At 38.2% G+C, this 5,469-nt stretch overlaps 1 long non-coding RNA gene across 2 annotated transcripts; it reads left to right on the top strand.

Moving 5' to 3' along the window:
* The first annotated feature begins 570 nt into the window (after nucleotides 1–570).
* LOC140884182 (uncharacterized) lies at nucleotides 571–4,217 on the top strand. 2 transcript variants are annotated; one of them, XR_012150583.1, is made up of 5 exons: nucleotides 571–817; nucleotides 2,696–2,841; nucleotides 3,207–3,270; nucleotides 3,351–3,393; nucleotides 3,938–4,217. It is a non-coding gene; the product is annotated as an uncharacterized lncRNA (long non-coding RNA). The 2 variants fall into 2 exon arrangements; XR_012150582.1 differs by lacking the exon at nucleotides 2,696–2,841.
* The last annotated feature ends 1,252 nt before the right edge of the window (nucleotides 4,218–5,469 follow it).

Genomic DNA, 5,469 nt, shown 5'->3' with positions numbered 1-5,469 from the left:
ACTTGATCTTGTTGGGGTCCCTCAATCACTTCAAATCAAATATTCCAGGATTCTTAGCATTTAAACCACCAATTACAGTGCCAAAATTGATACAAGCACTTTTGACTATGCTAGAAAATATGGAAGACGTATCTCCCTACATAATGTAAGTGTGACGCCTAGAATTTTCAAAATTTGAGTTTTATGCCCAAACCTGTTTTAATATTTATAATTTTTAATTTTCGGTATTTAATTTCTTAACTCAATATTAAATTTCAAAATTGTATATTATGTAATTATTCTAAATTTTCGGTGTCAGTCACCTTTAAATTTAACTTTCCCGCACTCTTGAGTTAATTCTTTTAAATTTCTGCGAAGATTTGTATTTTAATTTCCAGACTATCGAATTCGATCTTTTATTTTATTTGAAAATCCTAGTGTGTATTTTGAGTGCGGATTAATTTAGAAATGCGAATTATCTTTGTAGTTTAGCACTTTAAATTTTATTTGACATTTTTCTTAGGTTTGGATAACCTTAGCTTTTAAATCACACACACTAACACCTAAACACATGCGCACCATTCCCGCACACACACACACGCAGAGCAATGCGATTTCCTTCCCTGTTCTTCAAGAGAGGGAGTTCGGCTTCTTTGATCTTCTTCTGGAGCTCTTCAATCTTCGATTTTCCTCCAGAATATCGTTCCATGCCCAGCTAGGAGTGTAGATTGAGCTCGATTTCCCTATTTCCTCCCCGTTCGATTCTCAGCCTGGTTCTCGGCCGTGGCTCCCGATTTATTCTTTTGGACTTCATCGATTCTTGCTTGTTTTAATTTAGGCAAGATTATGGATTCGTTTCTTGCATTCTATATATGTTTATTATGCGTTACTTTTGTTGCACTCTTTTTGAATGTATAGGAATTAAGCGTGCCCTGTTCTTCCCTTGTTTCCCCTCGGCTGAAATTTTTTTTATGTGTAATTTTGCTTACTCTGAAAATCTTGATTCCAGTTAGTATATTGATGCCTTCATGAGTTAAATGCTTTAGTTTGAACCTTGAATGCCATTGTCTATATGTTGGTGTTCTCGAAAATCATTTTCAGAAATGTTGGCAGCATGTTCGATTTTCTGTTGTGGTTATTGATGGTGTTCGATAGGGTGATGGTGTAGGGGCTACCACGGGTGATACGTAGTTCACGTGGTAGCAAGGGAACGATTTGGATGCAATTTGGGACTTGGTTAGGGGCTGTTCGAAGTTTTTGGCAGAAACTAAGTTCTGTTCTTGGCAGCTGGTTCGATCTTTAGCATGAGTTTGTGGTTGGTTTCGATGGGGTGATGGTGTAGGGGCTACCACGGGTGATACGTAGTTCACGTGGTAGCAATAGGATGATTCGATTGTGTCTTGAGATTGGGCTAGAGGCTGTTCGATTTTCCGGACAGCAACTGAAGGGCTGATTTTGGGTTGGCCGGGAACGGGCAGTAGCGAGGGATAGGGCGATTGTTTCAGGGTTTTGGAAGGGCTTAGGGGTTGGTGTTGACGCTAGGATAGTGGTTTGAGGATCGGGGGACAGTTTGGTAGGTCTTTGGTTGGTTTGAGGAAGGGTGTTGAGCAGGATTTTGTAGGCCACGCTGCTGTCCAGCTTCTTGCGAGTTCAGCAGGGTAAGGGGCTGTATTCAGATAAGGGCACGGGGCTGGGGATACCTTATAGCGTTAGGAAATTGAGGTTTTGGGCAGAATTTGAATTGGTTGAGTTTTCCCTAAGCTTTAGGCCTTGAGTCTTAGGAATGGCAGAATTTTAAGGCAAAAGCTTGATGTTCGGGTTTGATCATTTTAACTAGTGTTGGGTTTAAGTCAAGGGGTTAGGGAAAGTATTGTCTCAAACAGATTCCTCTCTTGGTCAAGCCCTTAGTGAGTCATAAGAGGGTAGAGTGTACAGATCCGTTCACCTAAGTTCTTTATTCATGGTTTATATTTTCGCATTGGTACTCCCCTAAATCACCAAACCCAATCAATCACCATCGAGTCTCTTGCATGTACATTGAGTAAATAGATTTTCTTTGAGTTCATTACTTTCACATGTGCTTGCTAAGTCCTATATCCAATAAAGAAATAAAATTATTTTTCGAACGAGGTGAACTGATTGTGACTATAGAAATGACGTGTATGTGTGGGGTTGGGAGACGTTCTAACCTACCTTATCTATGACGTGTATGTGTGGGGTTGAGAGATGTCTTGGCCTACTTTACCAAATATAGACGTGTAAGCATGGGGTTGAGAGACGTCTTGGCCTCCCTTACCAATAACAGGGCTAGACGAGTTTAGGAGACATCCTGACTTCCTTGCGCCATAGTGCACTGCAGCCATGATCATGATCGAAACCACAGGGTCACAACTCAAGGATCTAAGTTCGCTATTTATATGATTATTTTCAGAACCATGTTACGCAATTTATTGAGTAATTTGACTTAGTCTTTCTGTAACGCCCGAAATTATTTAATTTTAATTCGAGAATAATTAATTTGGGAATATTTGGAGTTTTGATTTAAATTCTAATATTCTTAAATTGATTAGGATTGAAATTGAATGAAATAGGATGTTGAGGACCAAATTGCAATTTTTGAATAGTTGAGGGGCTAAAGTGCAATTATTAATGAAGTTATCAGAATTTGAAAGTGAATACTCAGCATACACGTGTGATATAACACATATTTCATCAGATTTTCAGAGGCAAGAACCGTGAGGCAAGAACAAAGAACTCCAACCATTTTCTTCATCTTCAAATTGAGATATCTTTTGATTCGGGTATCCGATTTCGATTCCGAAAGATGTTTTGAAATCCTTGCAACGAGACCTTAGATTTGATGTAAGTTTTCTGTTCTTTCATTATGGTTTGAGAAGTCGAAACTGGCAGATATCAGATGTGGTTATGAATTGTTGTTGATGAGCTTCTATACCTTGTTTTCTTGAAGTTGGGTTGAGGAATGATTGTTGTATCATGTTCTTATGATCTCCCAGCTATGATTCGATTTATATACCTGCTGATATGTTGAGGATTATGTTGGTTTGAATCCTATACAACTGATATTGTTATAGTTGCGTTCGGGATTGCCGAGCTTATACCGATATGCCGTCAAACTCTTGATTTGAAATGGTTTGCTAGCTTGTGCTCGAGCTGCTGTTGAGGTGTATAGTAGCTGATATTTCCTTGGTTGTATGCTCTGTTTTCAGTGTATAAACAGGACACATCGAGCTTGAGAACATCGCCTCTGAAATCGATAGAAGAAATATCAAGGTTTGAAGCTATTCTACAATGGAGTTTGAATGGTTTTAAGTGCAGATTTTGATACAAGTCTTGTGATTGTGTTGGTTCAGATTTTGACAAGTTAGAAGACACCATACACATCACATTTGAAAGGTAAAAGTGGACTACTATTTGAATGGGATTATAACTCGAGATGGTTTGTATCGAGTTTCCTAAATCACATACTTATTTGCTTAATTGCTTTTCTATGCTCTTCTATGATTTATTGAATGAGTATTAGATGTTAATGAATGCTCTTGTGATGATATATATTACATTCATCTTGAAAGACTTATTCTTTGATTTTGAAATGAATGGAAACGTTTGAATAGACGATTTGAGGGATTATATATATATGGCCTGGGTGGTTGACATAGCCTAGCGTCTGAAATGCATATGTAGTGGCTTCAAAGTCTAGAGAAGTAAGATAAGTAGCCCCACCTCGATTGGGAGAGTCGGTGGTTAGCTATGATATCTTCTTCTCGGGATCCCAACCGACGAGATAAGAGATGAACCTTGTTTTAAAACATGCATTGTCTTTATTTATATCATGAGCTTGATATATGTTTTATATGCATGTTTAGTTGCTTTTACTGGGAAATGTATTTCTCACCGGAGTTATCCGGCTATTATTGTGTTGTATGTGTCATGGCAATAGGCGGGACTGGAACCGGGCAAAGCGAACTTGAAGGACAAGGGATGAGAAGAATAGCGTGATGATCCGAGTGTTAGATGGTTTGAGTGAGCTGTCAATGAAATTTTTGAATGTCATAAACATGATTATGTTATAGCTACTTGTACCAAGATTTGTTGATAATAAGTTGTTGTCTTGTTTATGTATATAGGATTTGGAAAGATGTGTAAATCCTTGAGACAACATGTTGTTGTAGCTTAATGTTTTTACTATCATAATGAATCTTCTATGGTTCATGTGTTTATATTAAGATGATTTTAAGGCATTGTGATGATTCAATTCTATCAACTTTATCATGTAAGAATGCATGTTGGCTTATGATATTTGAATAGGTTTTGTATGAGTTGATATTGGATGAAAATGCATGAAGGAACTCGTTTTTGACAGCAGAAGTTCTTCTGTTCTTTTTCTGGAAAATGCTCTCGCTCGATCGATGAATTATCACGGATCGAGCGAGACCATTATTGCAGGGACAGAAAACTTGAAGATTGTGGCTCGCTCGATCGGTGAATTGTTTCAGATCGAGCGAGGCCACAATTTTGTTGCACCCGAGAGTTGGGCCTTTGTGCTCGCTTGATCGGTAGCTTTTTACCGATCGAGCGAGGTGCTCTGATTTTTAAAAAAAAAAAAATTTTTTTTTTACTTTGTTTAGTCTTTGATTCCTTGACTATTAATTATGATGATTTGATTAAATGAGAGATTAGAACTCAGGTCGTCACAACAGGTGGTATCAGAGCGAGAAAGTTCTGGACTAAGATAGATAGCGAGTGGGGTAGATCGAGTCTTCTTCTTTACTTGTTTATTATGCTATGATTTATTACATGCTTGACTTACATGGTATAAATGCTAGCATGTTTTATTTTCAAGTATTTTATTACATGATGTTGTATTTAATTTATTTGAAAGTATGATTGATAATGATTAAAGATGCATGCTTATTGCACTATCTAACATGATACAAGCATGTGATCTGTTGTTTACGACATGCTACCTGATTATCTGAGTCGATTGGAAGCATGTGCTATCTGCATACTTTGATTAATTATTTACGATTGAATCAGAACCGAGTCTGGATCAGAGGTAAGATGATCAAAGGAGGACTGAAATAGATTTGATGATTCTGGTATCCTAACTCTTTTGATAATCAGATATGTCTCGACGACCAGGCCGACCTCCTCTCAGACCACAGGTTCCTACTCCTAGGCCAGAGCAGACAGTGCATCCTCTGCCTGAACAAACAGTAGTACCTCCGACAGTGCCTCAAGTTACTGCAATTCCGAGTAATGAACAGGGAAGTACTTCCCGAGATATGACTGATATGTCAGCTAATCCGATGGAAACACTGCTCAAACATTTTCAATCATACCATCCGCCTACACTGAAGGGTACTGAGAATGCAGTCGAATGTGAAGGATGACTTGATGATATGGAGATGTTTGATTCACTCGACTATGGTGATGAGCGGAGAGTCAGACTGATTGGGCACCAATTGCATG

Source organism: Henckelia pumila, chromosome 2 (assembly GCF_033568475.1).
Source record: "Henckelia pumila isolate YLH828 chromosome 2, ASM3356847v2, whole genome shotgun sequence".
In the NCBI taxonomy this organism is placed as follows: domain Eukaryota; kingdom Viridiplantae; phylum Streptophyta; class Magnoliopsida; order Lamiales; family Gesneriaceae; genus Henckelia; species Henckelia pumila.
Note: the sequence above shows the minus strand (reverse complement) of the source record. Positions and strands in the feature narration are given on the sequence as shown.